Source organism: Anabrus simplex, chromosome 1, assembly GCF_040414725.1.
Source record: "Anabrus simplex isolate iqAnaSimp1 chromosome 1, ASM4041472v1, whole genome shotgun sequence".
Lineage (NCBI taxonomy): Eukaryota > Metazoa > Arthropoda > Insecta > Orthoptera > Tettigoniidae > Anabrus > Anabrus simplex.
Window position 1 is genome coordinate 534,769,280 of NC_090265.1, and position 21,775 is coordinate 534,791,054.

Sequence of the window (21,775 nt, forward strand, 5' to 3'; positions counted from 1 at the left end):
AAGTGTTATCTGATCCTGTAATGATGAAGAGGGGGATCCCACAGGGCAGTACTTGTAGTGTACTTTTCAAACAACTGAGTGTGCATATATACACAATGAATGAATGAATGAATGAATGAATGAATGAATGAATGAATCAATCAATCAATCAATCAATCAATCAATCAATCAATCAATCAGTCAATCAATCAATACTGATCTGCATTTAGGGCAGTCGCCCAGGTGGCAGATTCCCTATCTCATCGCCATAAGACCTATCTGTGTCGGTGCGACGTAAAGCCCATAGCAGAAGAAGAAGAAGATTCCCTATCTGTTGTTTTCCTAGCCTTTTCTTAAATGATTGCAAAGAAATTGAAAATTTATTGAACATCTCCCTTGGTAAGTTATTCCAATCCCTAACTCCCCTTCCTATAAACGAATATTTGCCCCAATTTGTCCTCTTGAATTCCAACTTTATCTTCATATTATGATCTTTCCTACTTTTAAAGACACCATTCAAACTTATTTGCCCACTGATGTCATTCCACGCCATCTCTCCACTGACAGCACGGAACATACCTGTTAGTGGAGCAGCTCGTCTTCTTTCTCCCAAGTCTTCCCAGCCCAAACTTTGCAACATTTTTGTAACGCTACTGTTTTGTCGGAAATCACCCAGAACAAATCTAGCTGCTTTTCTTTGGATTTTTTCCAGTTCTGGAACCAAGTAATCCTGATGAGGGTCCCATACACTGGAACCATACTCTAGTTGGGGTCTTACCAGAGACTTATATGCCCTCTCCTTTACATCCTTACTACAACCCCTAAATACCCTCATAACCATGTGCAGAGATCTGTACCCTTTATTTACAATCATATTTATGTGATTACCCCAATGAAGATCTTTGCTTATATTAACACCTAGGTACTTACAATAATCCCCAAAAGGAACTTTCACCCCATCGATGCAGTAATTAAAACTGAGAGGACTTTTCTTATTTGTGAAACTCACAACCTGACTTTTAACCCCGTTTATCATCATCCCATTGCCTACTGTCCATCTCACAACATTATCGAAGTCATTTTGCAGTTGCTCACAATCTTGTAACTTACGGTATTTATTACTCTGTACAGAATAACATCATCTGCAAAAGGCCATATCTCTAATTCCACTTCTTTACCCTTATCATTGTTATATATAAGAAAACATAAAGGTCCAATAATACTGCCTTGAGGAATTCCCCTCTTAATTAGTACAGGGACAGATAAAGCTTTGCCTACTCTAATTCTCTGATTTCTATTTTCTAGAAACTCAGCCACCCATTCAGTCACTCTTTTGTTAAGTCCAATTGCACTCATTTCTGCCAGTAGTCTTCCATGATCTACCCTATCAAAAGCCTTAGATAGGCCAATCGCGATACAGTCCATTTGACCTCCTGAATTCAGGATATCTGCTTTATCTTGCTGGAAACCTACAAGTTGAGCTTCAGTGGAATAACCTTTCCTAAACCCAAACTGCCTTCTACCAAACCAGTTATTAATTTCACAAACATGTCTAATATAATCACCAGGGGCCGATGACCTTTCGATGTTAGGCCCCATAAAACAACAAGCATCATCATCATCAATATAATCAGAAAGAATGCTTTCCCAAAGCTTACATGCAATGCATCTAATAGTTTAGCAAATTGTTCTCTGGAGTGAACTATTCTTCTCACTGTGACATTCATTGTAAGGAATAGATTGGAATAGATAAATGCTGTGCAGTATGTGCATATCAAGGTTAGTAAAATATGTTAAGAATTTATATATTCGGTACAGTGTTGTTCAGAACGTAACCGTTGGCGACAAGGTGAAAATGTAGATAAGTATTGCTGATATCCCACATGGTACTAACAATCGACCACTGAAAATATATACCGCTGTTTTGACATAAACAACTTGGTTACACTCAGGAAAATGGATGCAAAACAATTTCCTAAACTATTAGATGCATTCAAACGACAGCAACAAGCCCTGTTTAATTAGTGTAACAACATTCCAAAGATAATCAGGAAGAAATGTCTCACATTCTGATAATTGTTCAAGTACACAACCACCTAGCTCGATAGCTGCAGTCGCTTAATTGCGGCCAGTATCCAGTATTTGGGAGATAGTAGGTTCGAACCCCCACTGTCGGCAGCCCTGAAAATGGTTTTCCGTGGTTTCCCATTTTCACACCAGGCAAATGCTGGGGCTGTACCTTAATTAAGGCCACGGCCACTTCCTTCCTATTCCTAGTCCTTCCCTGTGCCATCATCGCCGTAAGACCCATCTGTGTCAGTGCGACGTAAAGCAACTAGCAAAAAAAAGAAAGAAAAAAAAAGCACACAACCATCTGAAAATTTTGATGCTCGGAAGGAAAAATTTGCATGCTATATGCAGACATTTGAGAATTATGTACCAGTGAAATATATCACGGATGAGGCAAAGAAAACACAGCTACTATGCGTCTTTAAAGATTCTGTGCATTACAACAGTCTCTCTGCCTTACTCGGCCCCGAAAAATTGATCAGAAATCAGTAATTTACAGATCTGGTTAAACTGTTCACCCAAATGCTTGTATCAATAAATAACAAGACACAGTGTTTTGAAGTTGACTCTGGTGCATGTTTTACTCTGCTTCCTGAAGATGAATTTGATGAACTGGATCTAGGTTTACCCTTACAACAAACTAAAATTGCCTTTTGCTCATACTCAGGCAATATTATCACACCTAGGGGAAAGATAACAGTGTCAGCTGTATATAAAGACAAGGAAATCCAAGATGATCTATATATGGTCCCTAAGGGCTATTTGGCATTACTTAGAAGATGGTGGATTAGGAGACTTGGTATTGAATTAAAGGAAATAGATGCTAGCAAGGAAACTCCACTCATGTCATTTCCAGTTAATGCTATTTCTTCAGTTGAAGATATAATTAATGAATTTCCAGATGTTTGGATGTCTTCCAAATTTTCAAGTAAAGTTACAGTTACATGAAGGAATTAAACCAGTATTCACGCGAGAACGGGATGTTCTCTACGCACTTCATGAACGAGTTGAAAGGGAGCTGGGGTCATATCTCCTGTAGCATCAAGTGATTGAGGGGTCCCCATTGGCTGTCATTCCTAAGCCAGATGGAGGAGTTAGATTACTGGTATGCATTGATTACCAATTGTGGGGTAAATGAGAAACTTGTTGCTGCAAATTACCCCATAAGGCAAACTGATATTGTACTGAACAGCTTGAGTGATTCCAAATATTTTTGTAAATTGGATTTGTTCAAAGCATATCTACACTTGGAAGTTCTACTATCCAGACTATATCTACACATCGTGGAACATACAGAATGAATCGTCTCAGTTTCGGAATTAAAAACAGCACCGTCTGAATTTTACCTAACCATTTCACAAATCCTTAGGGGACTTCCAAAAACAGAAGCCTATTTTGAAGACTTAATCATACACAGATCGACCATGGAGGAGTGTACACACGATTTGCGATGTCTGAAGAGATTATATGATTTTGATCTGCATGTCAACTGAGCTAAGAGTTCTTTCTTCGAAGAGAGAATCGAATATTTGAGCTATGTTATCCAGCATAATACCATTAGTAAGTCACCAGAAAATGCTGTAGCTGTTAATGATATGCCTCATCCTAGAAACGTTGATGAACTACATAGATGTTTGGGACTAATCACATATACTTCAGGTTTATACCAGATTTCTCGACCATGTCATATCCATTACGGCACCTGCTCCACAAAGGTTGTTACATATGGACTTTGGAATGTGAAGCCACATTCCTCAGGTCAAAGGCAGAGTTGGGTAGCGATAGGATCTTAACGCCCTATGATCCAAAATAACCAATAGTTCTGACATCAAATGCAAGTCCAACAGGTGTTGCTGTTGTCCTTAGCCATCTAACTGATGGAGAAGAAAGGCCGATTGCTTATGAATCACAATCGCTGACTGTATCAGAACAGAATTATAATCAACTAGACAGAAAGGCTTTGGTAATTATGTTTGCTGTTAGCTACTTTTACGCCTATGTTTTTGGCAGACACTTCACACTAGTGACTGACAATGAGCTGCTAACATGTATTTTTCAGCAAAACAAAGCACCACCACAGATGACATCTGCTCGTCTATAATGATATGCTTCGTTCTTGCCAGAGTTTGATTACACAGTTCAGTTTAACTCTCTTGGTGCCAGGCGGTAGTGCGAGCATCCACCCTTTAAATTGCCAGAGCCGATCTGGTCGGCCGTTAACAATCCAGTCGGAAGTTGCCAGAGCCGATTACATCGGCCGGCTTAAAATTCTGTGATATACGTAATTTTGAGGCAACCTATAGTGAAGTGCATACTTTTATTACAACCTGTAGTAAAGGGGCTACACGTCATTGTGTGCCTGGCCTTGCTTTGGCAGTTCTAAGAGGGTGTTATACCTTTCACAAGAGTCGTTTCCTGTGTTTACAAATACCGCTAACCGGTCAGTAAGAGATTGCTCCTTGCAGTGAGTGGTTTTGTGACAGGAAAATGGCATGTTATTCACGTGATAATTTTTCAGCAGGTATTGATGACAATAAATTAATGCAGTATTTAGAACAGTGCGAAGTTAACGCTGATTATTTATCGGATAGCGATAGGGAATTTAGTTCAGAGAGTAGCGACGAAATTATACCGGACACGTCCGCGGAATCACCGCAGCTAAAGGAGAGACGTTTAATTATGTCTAACAGCACTAAAGGTGCTCTGAATATGGTGGTAGATGAAACTAGTGATAACGAATGTGATGATGATGTCTCTGGAGAACATTTTGTGGAAATTTGTCCCAATGAACCCGACAACATTCCTCAACCTCCTGTCTCCTTCAAGAAAGTTCTTGGACCTAAACATGCCCTACCGTCTGATTCTCCGCCCGTATCACACTTCTATTTACTTTTCACTTACTCTCTGCTAAACCTTATAGTCACATATAGTCCTCTATCATTACATAAATGCCGGACTCCGCGGGCGAAGTGTAGCGTGCCTGCCTCTCACCCGGAGGTCATGGGTTTGATTCCCGCCCAGGTCAAGAATTTTCGCCTGGTCCTGAGGGTTGGTTCGAGGTTCACTCAATCTAAGTGACCCTAGGTGATTGCAATTGAGGAGATATCTGAGGGTAGGGGACCCCGATCTGGAAAACCAAGAATAATTACTGAGAGGATCTGTCTCACTGACCATGATTCACCTCGTAAAGTGCAGGTACCGAACTGAGCAGCGGTCGCTTAGTAGTTCAAAGCAAATCACGGCTTTAGTGCCATACATTTCTTAATTTCGTAAATTCTGTTGTATTGTAAAATTATTTTTCTAATATATACTACAACCGAAAACGAGAAACTACTTTTTCTGAAAACAAAAAAACTATAATATCAACTACTATTTTTTACTTATTTAATAATTCAGAATTATTTTAATACTGTGTTGTCCACACGTAGAAAATTTGTTGTCAGTATTTGCCAAACATCAATACATACACGCGAATTTTATCGGTGAGTAAAATTGTCTTGTTTTTATTAGTGACATATGTTTGAATTTTTATTTTTTACGTTTTTATTTTTCTCGTTCAAATTAGTTATTCTATAGAATTGTATTTAGAAATACATTATACATAATTACGTATATTCTTTTGTATCGTAAATTATTTTTTCAAAGTAGATATTGAGAGAGAAAGTGCGAAAATATTTTTCTCATCCTAAAAATAAACGTTATCGACAACTATAAATCAACAATAAAAGGTTTTTGACTCTTTATATCACTCCAAACCAGTTTCTTATTCTACGTAGTTGATATGTAGAAAATTTCCTGCCGGTATTTGCTATACACCGGTAGATATACGCGAATTTTAAAATACATGTATTTCCACTGAAAACGGCCTGGCACTTTACAGTAGTAGAGTGGAGGCGGAGCTCTGGCCTCTTCCAGCTGATGGGGAGCGGCCGACTAGATCGGCTCTTGGCTCCAAGAGGGTTAAGAAGGGTGCAGAGAACCAAAACATTAACTGCTTATCTTGAGCTTCCCTACAGCAAGCACATTCATCAATAGATATCTCCCTTGGAGATGAAGTTAACCAGTTATGAGCAAATAATTTTTTAATTTCAAGCAAATGAATCACATTTTGCATGATCCAGGATTAAATACATAAAGATCATGAACTGAGTAAACTTGTTTTTGATTTACAGAATGAATGGATGGTTTCTGAATATTCTCTGAATGAGGGTGTACTGTTTAGACAAAATAGAGTTGTTATCCCTTCCAGACTAAGAGATCAGGATTTAAATGAAGTTCACAAAACTCATCTGGGCATCATGAAGATGGGTGCCTGGAATTGATCGAGACATTGAACGCCTAGTAGAAGGAGGTCAAATATGTGCATTGACAAGAGCAATCCATCAAAATCACCAGTGCATCCATGGGATGAGCCAGAAGAGAACAGGGAGAGACTGCATGTTGGATTATGCAGGACCTTTTGAGAACTGGAACTTCCTGATTTGTATGAACGTCAAATCGAAATGGGCAGAAGTGCAAATTTTATGAAATACACCAATGAATACCTCCACAATTTTCTTGCTAAACCGTACATTTGCCTTTCATGGATTCCCAGCAAGCATTGTCTCAGATAATGAATCCATTTTTCAAAGCAATGAATTTTGCACCTATTGTTCAACAAATGGAATTTTCCAAAAATTCATTGCACCTGGTCACCCAGCCACTAACAGCTTAGCAGAGCGACATATTCAAATATTGAAGAATCGTCTCCATGCTGCCTCAGATAATAAATGTCCCAATTCAAGAGAAAATACAAAATATTATGTTTAACTACTGTGCTACACCCCTTGCATGTGGAAAGTCACCAGCAGAGCTGAACCTGAACTCTAAAACGAGGATTCACCTTGATGCTTTCCTCCCTATTCGACCTCAACCTTCATTATCCATAGCCGAACGTAGATGATCATTTCAAGTGCGAGAGAGAGTCCAGGTATGCTTCTTCTGCAATAACAAGTACATTTGAAAATTTGGCAAAGCTGTAAAGAAGAATGGTCAGCAATAATACCTAGTTATTTTGGATGAATCACGAAGAAAACTGAAATGCCATATTGACCAACTGCGTGGGACACTGTTTCAACCTAAATCAGTTACATATGAACCAGCCCAGTCATACAACACGCCTAGAGCTTCAAATTGCCATGTCTTGATTAATCCTGATTCGACAGTACCAACACGCAAAGACCCAGCTGTTTCTGTAGAAAGTCCACCAACTCCTGATATGGCAGTGACACCACGACACAATTCTGATGTTTCAGCAAATGTACGTGTCCGCAGATCATCAAGACACTCTCAATTGCCCGTGCAGTTTTGTAATTTTGTTCTGTGAACCAACTCAGATATCTAATTATTTTTTCCTTCTTGACTGTTCTGTGAGAAGTGAAGTTTGTTTTTCCAATTGCATAGTTTATCTGTGCTTCCTCTTATTTAATTAGTTGATATTCCTAATCTGATATGTTCACAGCTTCAAAGTGTTTGTTTAAAATTCAGTGTGTAACATGAGTCTAAGTGAGGGACACTGTAGTGTATTTTTCAAACCACTGAATGCACTGGTATCAACAGCGCAAGGACACAGATATATACACTCTGGAGTGAACTATTCTTCTCATTGTGACATTCATTGTAAGGAATAGACTGAAATAAATATATGCTGTGCAATAGATGCAAACCGAGGTTAATCGAGATTAATAAAATATGTTAAGAATATATATATTTGGTACAATGTTGTTCAGAACAGTATTATTAGACTTTTATGTTTTCTTATACATATAAATTGTCGTAGGTACGACATCATAATTGGTGTAAAACCTGCAATTAGTATGTTTAATATATTTTAATTATAGTTTATTTAATGCTAAATTATCTTTTATTAAGTGTTAAACATGACTAGTATATGGTTTCCCTGTAAATATGTAGTATAAAATTGTATAACCTCAAATACTTATTGTGTATAAGTTTAACTTCAAAATCTAGACAGTCGAAAGTGGTAGAAAATTCCATAATGTTCGTATGTTAGACTTATTGTACTATAATTTGGTATATATGAAGGGTTCTGGAAGCTTACTGTAAGGTTTTATTATCCAGATAGATGTAGAGACATTACGAATGTTGTAGATGTTTCCATATGGATTAGTAAATAGTCGATGAATGTTTGAGTACCCATTCGACTAGCTGGTCGATCGATGTTTCGAGTGTGTTCCATTAGAATGTTGTAAGAACTCTTCCAGAAGTCGATCATTCTAGATAGTTGATCGAATAGTATATATATCGAGCTGTCAGTCAGTGAGTTTAGTTCTCAGTTCGTAGGACTCAGGCAAGTGATGGACTGCGAGTAACTGTTCGGCTCCGAGGTGGAGTCGGTAAACTCAAGAGAGTGCACGTTATAGTGCGCGAGTCAATGTTGTCGATATCTGTACTGGTCAGAATCGACTTCAGGGTACTCCGTTATTGAGTGTTGTATATAGTGTCATATGCGACTGTGTATAATTGTGTGTTGTGACGTACGTCGTACAATGTAAATAAAGTAATTTATATAAGGAAGTGAACGTGTTCTCGTGTGATATTTATTTACGTAAAATAAAATCGCAGCGAAGAACAATAAAATGATATGAGTAAAGAACTGGAATCACAGATAAGACTATTTCAGGGTGTTGTTATACTGTATAGAGTACAGAGTACAGCCAAATACAAGTAGTACATGAGTTGCAGGATTGAGAGCGACTGCAAGGCGACCTAGACAATGTTGTGAGATGAACAGTGGACAATGGTATGATGCTAAACGGGATGATGAGTCAGGTTGTAAGTTTCACCAAGAGGAAAAGTCCTCTCAGTTTTGCTTTTTTTTTTTTTTTTTTTTTTTTGCTAGAGGCTTTACGTCGCACCGACACAGATAGGTCTTATGGCGACGATGGGATAGGAAAGGACTAGGAGTTGGAAGGAAGCGGCCGTGGCCTTAATTAAGGTACAGCCCCAGCATTTGCCTGGTGTGAAAATGGGAAACCACGGAAAACCATTTTCAGGGCTGCCGATAGTGGGATTCGAACCTACTATCTCCCGGATGCAAGCTCACTGCCGCGCGCCTCCACGCGCACGGCCAACTCGCCCGGTGCCTCTCAGTTTTAATTACTGTGTTGATGGGGTGATAATACCTCATGGGGATCACTGTAAGTACCTAGGTGTTATTATAAGGAATGATCCTCAATGGGGTAATCATATTAATCAGTATTAGACTTGTTATTTGATACTTGTAGTTTCGGTACATAATGTACCCACAAATAATAAGAGTTCTGAAGGTTTTATTGATTGCTAATTTGTTGCTGCTCTTTCCTTATCTCCAGGTTTGACACTGTCTGAGCAATACTGCTAATCTGAACTGTTTAATCTGAAAAACTTTTTATACCGGAACACTTTAAATGGGAAAAATATACGCATATCTTAATGCGACCGAGATTTTCGCAGATCTTAGGCGGGAAAACTTATTATGTGGGAACTTCTAAGAGTTTTACTGTATGTATGATATGCTGCTTATTTGAGGAAAGAGGGTTAATATTTCTAGAATAAACTATACAATTTTTATTTATAATATTTAATTTAGATTTTTAATATTTTCAATGTGCCATTACCAGCATCAATCCATCAACAAACACTAACATTTTTGGGATATTCAGACCAAGAAGTCAGTTTGGCCCCAGAGGTCACAGTTGTTTGCACTCTAACTAACTACCTTCATTAATCACACATAACTGACAAAATAGAAGACTAAGATACTGATAATGAAAAGCAGATATTCAAGCAGGAAAGAAGCATTTTATGAAAAAATAAGATCTATGAAAGAATAACAAATAGAAATATATTATGAAAGACAGCAGATATGCAGAGAAGTCAAAAAGTATGGAAGTAAATGGAACAGAATAAGAGAAACAAAACAAAGTACAGAATTAATAATATGAAGCAATAAAACCAGACGGAATATCAAATTGAACATCAAGGCCAAAATATAAGGCCCGAGGATCAACCACAACAATACAACTAATGTATGAAATGAGCCTTTCAATCTGAAAATTATATTTCACGATAGCATCTCACCAAGATACATGCACAACATAAATTAGATTAAAGCCTTCAAGTGAACACAATGATCACTGTATCCCTGGGCAGTGAGTATGTTCTGAGCACACGTGCTTGGTACAGGGATGTGTGTTGGTTGAAGTGTTTAGGGAAGAATATCTAGCTTCACAACGTGATACACACAAAAGGAAACAAGAAATTATGTAACAAAAAAAAAACTGTACCGGTACCTCCTGTCCATCAACTCTCTTTATAGCATGTTTGTAGCGAAGGCGAGAATTTCGTCGATGGCTGCACAGTTGGAGCTACATGCAAAGAGAGAGAGAGCAAGGAGAGAAGTGTACAAACCTGCCTGCTTCGCCTAGGCCAGGTCCAACACCTTTAGCTAGCTCTCTTTAAGGTGGCTGTGGAAGAGAATACAACTATATCAGAGAATTGACACAAAGAAATACAAACTTTTCTTTTTTTTAAACTAAGAAAGGTACTACAAATTAAATCATTAATGACAGTGTGTCAAGAACATTCAGAAGAAAACATTACATGTAAGTATCTTGTTAAGTTATTAATGTTTAAATACATGAGTCTGAATATCATATTTTAAATAACACTAAATTTCATGTTTGACAGTGTGCTCTGAATTCAATATTTAAAATTCAAACTGTCAAAGACTCAATTTATCTTTCTTAAACAGAAAAAATAAACAAAGTATTGTCGCCTTAGAATGTGATAATTAAATAAATTAATACTGTACAAGTATTTAATCTTACTTATGATCTAAAAAAAAAATTCACCAAAATAATCACAAGTTTGGGAGAAGAATTATGTAATGATATACCATTTTGATCCAGTCACATTTTTCGAAAATTATTTTCTATCCCCTGAGAAAATTAGTTGTGCACAAAAAGAAGTAAAATGTAGGAAACATTAACAACCTGGAAGAAATATTAAGCTATATCAACTTACAGTCATTACACTGCACCCCTAAGATAGTCCATTTACCCACTAGCTCTTACCAATTTTCAATATTACCGGTACATGTCTTATAGCTTGTTCATTTACAATAAAATACCGTACTAAGCAAATAAACAAGAAACAAGCCCTAAAGCTTAAAACCATAGCAAAGCAAAGAAAGCAAAGCAAGTTATCCCCACACAGGCCATGAAGGCCCTTGGAGGGGTGGAAGTTAAAGGCCTTCATTATACGTAATCCTGGCACTTGGTGGGGTAGAGTGGTTAACTCTACACCTGGTTGCCTTTGCCCTCAGGAATTAACCTGGTACTCATTTTTGGTGTAGGCTGAGTGAACCTCTGAACCATATGAGTCCTAAAGCTTAGTGACATAATAATGAAATGTTTCTAATTGTCCTAAGTCTCTTAATATGAAGAAGTAGAATCAAGTGTAAACCTTTGTGACCTGGTCAACTCAGATGAAGAAGTTATTGAGAAAATTGTAATGATTATGTCAGGAATTAAGAATTAGTGTCCCTCTTGTGCTTTATCCTGTTGCTAACCTAAACCCTGGTAAAGAATCAGATATGAAGCATGAACTGAGTCAGTAATATTTCCCGTTCTGACCTTATATCATTTCCATTCCAGAGACTATTCTACTTCTATATCCTATATTATCAGTCTATAGCCTTTTCTGCTCTCAGGTAATTTTATACCACACTAGCAGTTACCCGCGGCTTCTCTCGCATGGATTTCGTAATTTGATAAAAGTAATCGTTCCTCAGCATTGTACTAAGACATTATCTGAAAATCCCTAAAGTATAAAAACTCACCAAAAAACCGAGTTTCATTTACCCCAGAAACTCTTTGTAAACGTTTGTGGTATTGCCTTTTAGGGCTAAGATGACCATGCAAAATAGAACTGTACATGTGAGTAAAGTCTTCTCTCAAGTAAAAAAAAAAAAGTTTCTTTATTTTTAAAGATAATTCCAGATATCCATTTCCAAATCTGTAACATCTTCAGGTTTTGAGATACTCGTATAAAAATCCCCGTAAAGAGATTTTTTTTTGTTTTTGCTAGCTGCTTTACGTCGCACTGACGCAGATAGGTCTTATAAAGATGATGGGATAGGAAAGGCCTAGGAATGGGAAGGAAGCATCCGTGGCCTTAATTGAGGTACAGCCCCAGCATTTGCCTGGTGTGAAAATGGGAAACCACGGAAAACCATCTTCAGGGCTCCCAACAGTGGGGTTCGAACCCACTATCTCCCAGATGCGAGCTCACAGCTGCGCGCTCTTAACCGCATGGCCAACTTGCCCGGTTAAATAGATTCAACGCCTTTATCAGCCCTTCCTCCACCCCCACCTCAGTGGATTTTCTAAAAACAAAAAAAGACATGTTTCTTTATTTTTAAAGGACTTTCCACGTACCAAGTTTCAAGTCTGTAATATGTTGAGTTTTTGACATACACGGTAGATATTCCGGTACTCATTTTAAAAATTCACCTGCATTCTTTTCAGCCCCTTAAGTGGTTTTCTGAAAATAAAAAATATGTGTTTATTTTTAAAGGAGATTTCAAATACCAGTTTTCACGACTGTAACATCTTCAGTTTTTGAGATATTTGTATCCTCATGAAAAGAATTCAACTCCTATTCCTCACCCCCTCCCCCCCCCCCCAAATGCGTGTTTTCTTATTTTTAAAGGAGACTCCAAATACAGAACCAATTCTTACGTATGTAACATCTTCAGTTTTTGAGATATCAGTATCCCAATAAAAATAATTCAACCCCCTTTTCAGTCCCTTTTACCCCCACGTTAAGTGGTTTTTCCAAAAACAAACAATACCTGTTTTTTATTTGTAAAATATTAAAAATACCAATTTTCACATCTGTAAAATGTTAAGTTTTTGAGATATACTGTAAATATGCTCATCTTACAAATTCACACCAACCCACTTTTCAGTCCTTTTTACCCCCTTCCCTTAAGTGTTCTTTCCGAAAATGAAATAATACATGTTTCTTTATTTTTAAAAGAGAATATAAATATCACTTCACGTCTGTAACATGTTAAGTTTTTGAGATATAGACTGCTGTAGATATGCTCAGGGATTATATGTACCAATTTTGGTTGGCAGCTATGCCCACGTACAAGCATAATCTCGCTGCTGTAAAATCCTGGAGCTGACATTGCCATGGTTACAGCAGTTCATTTCTCAATCTGATTCCTAGAGCAGAGGTAGTGTGGTGCCAATATCTCCACAACGGTTGGTTTCAGGGCCTTGAAACATGGTTTTCTGAGCCGTAGGGCTTACCGAGTTGTGTTTTTTGCAACAAGGGGCTTAAAATGAGCTTTGTCTCGTCCTTGTACGACAAATTTGATATTTCGCCTTTATTAGCTTATTATTCTATATCTCCCCCCCACCCCCGCCGCCCTGGCCCTCCTTCTCGAATTATTTTGAAAATAAAATACAGCCAATGTCCTTCAGGGATTGTGTGTACCAATTTTGGTTGGCAGCTATGCGCAAACGTACATGCATAATCTTGCTGCTGTAGAATCCTGGAGCTGACGTTGCCATGGTTACGGCAGTACATTTCTTTATCCGATTCCTAGAGCAGGGGTAGTGTGGTGCCAATATCTCCATAACAGTCGGTTTTAGGGCCTTAAAACATGGTTTTCGGGCCCATAGGGCTTACCCAGTTGTGTTCTTTGCGTCAAGGGGCTTAAAATGAGCTTTGTCTCATCCTTGTACGATAAATTTGACATTTCGTCTACTGTATATTAGCCTATTATTTTTATATTCCCCCCCTTGAATTGTTTTGAAAATAAAATATAGCCTATAGCACTCAGGGATAATGTATCTTTCTATTAGTGAAAGAATTTTTAGAATCGGTCCAGTAGTTTTTAAGATTACACTCCAGATATAAACAAACTCACAAAATTTGCACTCTCTCTTTATTAGTATAGATTTCTGTACCTAGGTATACTATTATTTCCTCTAGGCATCAATCAAGCCACAACAGTCCTTACTATTTAAATAACAAACCCGTGACAATCACACTACACTGAAAAACAGGAGATAATATGATCCACCTTGTCGATAATATACACAAAAAACTTGTATTATACATACTGACATTCATACATGTTTTGAAACATCTCTTCTTCACTGACTGTTTACCGGAATCACAATACCTTGATTATGACAAATTAAGTAGATGTTCAACTATTACTTAAAACAAATAATTTAAATATAGCTATTACATCTTCAAAGATCTTAATCTAGTAAAAGGTTTCACTCACATAATATTATACATCTGTTTTTCAGTATGTTGTTAATTAAAATAACACTTGTTGACCCAATGTTCTTCTAGGTCTGTGAAGATATTAGACTATGTGCAAACATATGCATAATAACAATCATAATTTCAGGAATATAGAAAAGACATGAAATTACTGTACATAATTCAGAAAGGGAATTACAGGAATATCTTGGAGAAAATGTTTATCTACTTGTCACAAAAACGTAATAGTGACTCAAATTTAAATGAAATTTCAGCAGAAGAAAACTTGTTTTAATTGGCAAACTCATATCTTTTTTAAAAAAAATCATAAATAACAACAAATCTACGAGCTTTCTTCCTGTCAAAGTTTCATTTCAAACACTCTTCCAATAAGTGTTAAGAGGTTACAACCCTATTACTTTCCCGTTACCTGCAATACATTGCTAACCACAGCTAATCTACATTCAAAGTCCTAGAAGAACATTGGGTCAACAACAAGCCTTATTGTAACTACTAACAACAACAACATACTGAAGAAAAAATGTTTAGCTTAAGATCTTTGAAGATGTAATAGCTGTATTTCAATTTTTTTTAAAGTAATAGTTGAACATCTACTTAATTTGTCATTATCACATCATCGTGATTTTGATAAATACTTTTTCACTGAAGGGAATTGTGTTTTCTCCAAACATGTATGAACAATGTATACATTAAACATATTTTTCTGCATAGTATTGACAAGGCGGATCATATTATCTCCCGTTTTTCAGTGAAGTGAGACGTCCTGTGGGTGAGGCTGGTAGAATAACATCTACAGTATCCCCTGTCCGTCATAAGAGACGACTGTAAGTGGCCTCAAAAGGCTCTTAACTTGGTAGTATGGGTTGGTGATCACGAGGCCATTACCTGAGTCCTGGCACTGCTTCAACTTACTCATGCCAGGCTCCTCACTTTCATTTATCAAATCCGACCTCCCTTGGTCAACTTTTGTTCTCCTCCGACCCCACATTATTAGGTTCCGAGGGCTAGGGAGTCTTTCAATTGGCATAACTTTTCAAGTTCTAGGGTACCTAATGACAATCATAACCCAGATTAATGATAATATCATTAGATGTAAAGAATGAAAATGAAATATTTGTATTTCATTTTTATTAATCAACAAACTATCAACAGATCAAAGAAGGATTTAGAGGAGGACATAATGCTTCATGAATTTGATGCAAAATCCAAGACAAAGTTTTAGTTATGCTATACACACTAATACTATTCCTGTAGAATTACCTTAATATCTGCATAAAAGTCATGAGTCATTAATAAAAATAAATGAGTTACTATTGATTCCAGTTCACTAACCACACGACTGAGTATGTGGGACTTAGCAAATGAGATTAGGTGCTTGAAGAAATGAAGAAATAGCTTTCGATGTTTATTTTGTTATGTTAATTTTTTTTCTAGTGGCTTTACGTCGCACCAACACAGGTAGGTCTTATGGCAACAATGGGATAGGAGACGGCTAGGAATTGGAAGGAAACGGCTGTGGCCTTAATTAAGGTACAACCCCAGCATTTGCCTGGTGTGAAAATGGGAAACCACGGAAAACCATCTTCAGGGCTGCTGACAGTGGGATTCAAACCCACTATCTCCCAGATGCAAGCTCACAGCTGCACGGATCTAACCGCACTGCCAAATCGCCCGGTAAAATTATTGCTATCTTGAAACCAGGCAAGGATCCCAAATCACCTCAAAACTCTAAGCCCATAGCTCTACTAAGTGTTACATATAAGCTTCTAGAAAGATTGATCCTCAATAGAATATCTCCTGCAATTGAACACCTTATTCCACTTGAGCAAGCTGGTTTCCGGCATGGTCAAGACTGCGGTGATCAGGTTCTCGCTTTGACTTCCTTCCTTGAAGCAGGATTCGAGAGGATAATGAAAAATCTATCTGTGTTCCTTGATCTTACGGCTGCTTATGACACCGTTTGGAAAGAAGACCTTCTCCTGAAACTCATCAGAGCTATACTGTACCATGTCTTAAAATTTTCACCCTGATAAAAAATATGCTCAGTAACAGATTTTTTCAAATTCATACAGAACATGTCCATAGCAGATTCCATAAACTTAATAATGGCTTGCCACAGGGATAAGTCTTGTCTCCCATTCTCTTCAACTTATACATCCACGATCTCCCAGAAACCGTATCTCGCAAGTTCATCTATGCAGACGATATCAACCTCACCATACAAACAACAGACTTCAATGACGCAGAAGACATTCTATCGCAAGACCTTGACAAGATGGGTGATTATTTCAGAAAATGGCACCTGAAAACCTAGTCCACTAAAGACAGAGGTAGCTACGTTCAACCTAAATAACAGGCTGGTAAACTATCAACCTACAATCAGGTTCATAAACTACACACTGCAGTGTAATACCAACCAAAAATATCTTGGTGTAACTTTAGACAGGTCCTTAACCTATCGACGCCATCTTGAGAAACTAGTTGCTAAGCTTAAAAGCCGTAACAACTTGCTGGGTAGCCTAGCTGGTACTTCGTGGGGAGCAGATGCATGTACACTACGAACAACTGCTCTAGCAATAGTACATTCACGAGCTGAATATTGCTCCTCTGTATGGCTCAATAGCTCCCACACTAGTCTGGTTGATGTCCAACTGCACTACACAATGAGAATTATATCTGGTACATTGCACTCTACTCCTATTCAATGGTTACCATTACTGAGCAACATTCAGCCTCCTCACATCAGATAGCAAAGAGCCCTTGTTAGACTGTGGACCAGGATAGCAAAGTACAGTTACCTCCCATTACATCAGCCGTAATGAGACTCAAATCACGGAAACCTGCCTGGTAGACGGCAAAGGAATTAGTTAATTCACATTTCAAGCCTGATGGAATATTGAAGAATGGTCTCAATCACACCCTCATGGCATTGTCAACATCAGGGATCCATCTACAAAGTTGCCTGGGTTCAACCTTCCTCACTCCACCCAGACCACCCTCAACAGGATACGCTGCGGAGTCGGAAGAAGTGCTTCTGCTCTGTATCAGTGGGGCTGGAAAGACTCTCCAGCTTGTGACTGTGGTGCTGAAGTGCAAACCATCTTGCACATTCTGAAGGCCTAACCTCTGTGAGCTTTTGCTGCTTCCATCGAGGACATTCATCGAGTGACCTCTCATGTATATAGAGTCAATTTTTTTGTGCCTGTTAACCCGCGAGTGGTCACTAGCCGAAATGTAACGCGAGTGGTCGTGTGTGAGACTTTCTCTCACATTAAAATAAATATGACATTTTTCACAGTTTTGTGGGGCGTAAGGCTGAAATTTACTACTGAAATGAAATGCAAGTTCTACCTTGTATATTTTAGATAAAAATGAAATTATTAGCTGTGAGAGAGAGAGAGATAGCATATGGCTTTTAGCGCCGGGAGTGTCCGAGGACAAGTTCGGCTCGCCAGATGCAGGTCTTTTGATCTGACACCTGTAGGTGACCTGCGTGTCATGATGAGGATGAAATGATGATGAAGACGACACATACACCCAGCCCCCATGTCAGCAAAATTAACCGATTAAGGTTAAAATTTCCGAGCCCGCCAGGAATCAAACCCAGGACTTCTGTGACCAGAGGCCAGCATGCTAACCATTTAGCCATGGAGCCGGACATGATTAGCTGTTTATTAAAGACACAAATTACTACTTAAACTAACATCCAATGTACATAAAAATAACTTCCGTCCTGAAGATGTAAAAAATAAAATCTCGCACATGCATTATATCTAGTAATATTTACGCACAAAGCAAGGTTTCTGAACACAATAACATTTTCAAAAACAAGAAGTGCTCATAATACAAATACTAACGTGTACAACAGGAGTAAGTTTCCCGCTCCACTTCAAAATAACACCGTCATTAGTCGCGCGATGAGAGAAACTCTCAGCGCGCACAGAAACATAGGAACCTTTGTTCTGACTAGGAGAGGGGGTGCTTACCCTTCAAATGTGAATCGCTCTACTCACAACAGTTATAAACTCAGCTAGAAGAGGGAACAGTCACCTCCCTTTCATCACTGTGAAGTAATATCACAATAAAAAATAATGTGAGAGAAAATCTCATATAGTGACCACTCGCGGGTTAAGAACTTGTACATAGTCGATTGTCAACTGTAACATCATATGCTAAATAAATAATAAATTGATAATTATTTAACGAATTTTTATTTCCTCCTATAATTTGAATAACCCTACATTAACATGTCCAAACAATCCTTGACTGTATGTTGGAATGGCTGATCCTATTTCAGCTTATGAATGGTTATCTTGTCCTGTTAGAACTGTGATTATTTCAACTAGCATTTGCATTTCATCAGCATTTAAATCATTTTCTTTCAGCACTGACATGCAGTCATTTATTCATTCATGACGTGATGCAGTAATAAGAGAAGAAATTTCAACATAATACTGTAATCTCAATTATGTCCACAGAACATACCTGCAATCTGATTCATCACTGAGATAATCTTTTATAAACTGTAGATGAGTTTTATACAGCACTAAGTGGTAAGTTTCATACAGCTTCATGTGCTGTAAATTCTAAATTCACTATTCTGCTGGAAGAGCTAAGAGAGTATTCCACAAACAGTTTTTCAGGGCATGAGTGCTAGCGTAGGCCTACAATAGAAAATTTAAAAGTGTGAATATACTCAAAACTCTGGGTTCAATGCTAAATAAAAAGATTGTAACTAACTGTATACTCTCACAAAATCCTTCCCTATAATGGGTTATATGACTGGACACATCACTGCCAAATTTTCCCATGCCATTTATGTTCAATCTTCTGTTATGTAGGGTAAGAGAAGTAGAGGGAGACAAAGACGATGCTGAAAGGCATAACAGTCTATAATGATGATGCATGTATGTTATAATTTGTGCCCGGCTCCTTGGCTGAAATGGTCAACATTGATGTCTTTGATTGAGGATCCCAGTTTCGATTCCCGACTGGGAAGGACATTTTAACCACTCCTGCTAATTCCTCCAACATGGGGACTCCTCTTCATACGTACAAAACATACCACACTACCGACCACCACAGAAACGAGTAATACCGGTACAGAATACATCCCTCCACATAGGGTTGATGTCAGGAAGGACATTGGTCATAAAACAGAGCCACGACCACTTGTGCAATACAGTTTGCATCTATGACCCTGTAAAGGGGGGGGGGGGGGATGGAAAAAGTGGTGGAAGATGATGATTTATTGTATTTTATAACTTAACTAGCTGATGTACCAGTGGTTCGCTACGGAATTCTATATTTTATCCAGAATTCTAGGTTACGGAGTGTACACATTGTGAGCAAGATCGTATTAAATTGCATAGCTCTTCACGTTACCCTAGAAACGCGACGGGGAAGTCACCAACGTCTTTCGTAATATGAAAAATGGGTTAGGGAATTTTCATTGTAATGGTAGGCCAGCTTGTCTACCATAAGTCACAATCAGGTTGGGGAGTTTTTATTATAATGGCAGACATTCACTCTCCACCTGCCTTTTTACATCCTCAGAAAGACCGTTTTATTGGTTTTCCCAACTGAATTGAACACAGGTCATTACAATGACGTCAGTAGGAATGGCGCGATTAAAAGCAATGCTTTCATATGATATACTCGATCAAATGAAAAACCACACATTTTCTCACTATTAACGAACAGTACTACACTACCGATCTAACAGTCCAAAGTTGCACGCCGCAGACAACCGTGATCCGTGAACACTCTTCGTTTTTTCTGGGGGGGGGGGGGAGATCGAATAGTGGAGAGTCCCAGGCCAAAACTATGCCCTTTTACTAATCTGTTTCCTAGGAGTACCCAATGAGTTGGAAAATCTCAATTCACTACACTGATAGTGGAAAAATCTCTGTGACTTGGAGGCAAATAAGTTATTTAGTGAATTGTGGTGTTATAATTTGGAATAGGCCTAAACTGTAATTCTAAACCTGGTCATACTACTACTACTACTACTACTACTACTACTACTACTACTACTACTACTAAGTGAGCCTCTGCCTTAAGTGTGCACACTCCTCATTCAAAACAGCACGTCAGAGTAGGGATCGAGTAACTGGAATACTATGATGAAATGTCGTATGGCTTTTAGTGCCGGGATATCCCAGGATGGTTTCGGCTCGCCAGGTCCAGGCCTTTCTATTTGACTCCCGTAGGCGACCTGCGTGTCATGATGACGATGAAATGATGATGAAGATAACACATACACCCAGCCCCCGTGCCATTGGAATTAACCAGTTAAGGTTAAAATCCCCGACCCGACCGGGAATCGAACCCGGGACCCTCTGAACTGAAGGCCAGTACGCTGACCGTTCAGCCAACAAGTCGGACAATACTATGATGAACCAGTGTGTTACATACCAGCGGTATCAGAAAATGTATGAACCAGAGAAATGGCATGCTAAAGAAGAAAGTTTCCTAACTCCTCAGATATTTCCTGCCAATATTCAGTCAGACTGCTATACTCGGTACACAGCAGTAATCCAATCTGTTGCAGCTGAGTGGCAGCATAAGAGACAAAGAACATCACCACAAGCAATGGTCACTGTCATGTTATTGTTGAGCAATGTTATGCGCTTTCGATATTGTAGGCCTTCACATTTAGTTATCTTCCAACTCCGAAATACCACTCTTATCATTTATAGTCAGTACGGTAAAACTAAATAAAACATAAATGATCAGAAATTGTATTCTCTATAATTTTTGTTATGTAGTACTTTTTGATAGGACCAATAACATAGGTATTACATACATACATACATACATACATACATACATACATACATACATACATACATACATACATACATATATCATCATTATTATAGACTGTTATGCCTTTCAGTGTTCAGTCTGCAAGCCTCTGTGAATTTACTAAATGTCGCCACAATCCTCGATTTGCAACTAGTGTTGCGACCCCATTTAGTTCTATACCTCTTATCTTTAAATCGTTAGAAACCGAGTCTAACCATCGTCGTCTTGGTCTACCTCTACTTCTCTTACCCTCCATAGCAGAGTCCATTATTCTCCTAGGTAACCTATCCTCCTCCATTTGCCTCACATGACCCCACCACCGAAGCCGGTTTATGCGTACAGCGTCATCCATAGAGTTCATTCCTAAATTAGCCTTTATCTCCTCATTCCGAGTACCATCCTGCCATTGTTCCCACCTGTTTGTACCAGCAATCATTCTTGCTACTTTCATGTCTGTTACTTCTAACTTATGAATAAGATATCCTGAGTCTGCCCAGCTTTCGCTCCTGTAAAGCAAAGTTGGTCTGAAAACAGACCGATGTAAAGATAGTTTCGTCAGGGA

At 38.3% G+C, this 21,775-nt stretch overlaps 1 long non-coding RNA gene across 1 annotated transcript in view; it reads right to left on the minus strand.

Annotated features, from left to right (window-relative positions):
- The window catches only part of LOC137499185 (uncharacterized), a 79,805-nt gene that overhangs the window by 41,039 nt on the left and 16,991 nt on the right, over positions 1–21,775 (minus strand). Inside the window, exon 3 of the long non-coding RNA XR_011018013.1 lies at positions 10,501–10,556. This is a non-coding gene — a long non-coding RNA (uncharacterized lncRNA). The remainder of the gene's footprint in view (positions 1–10,500; positions 10,557–21,775) is intronic.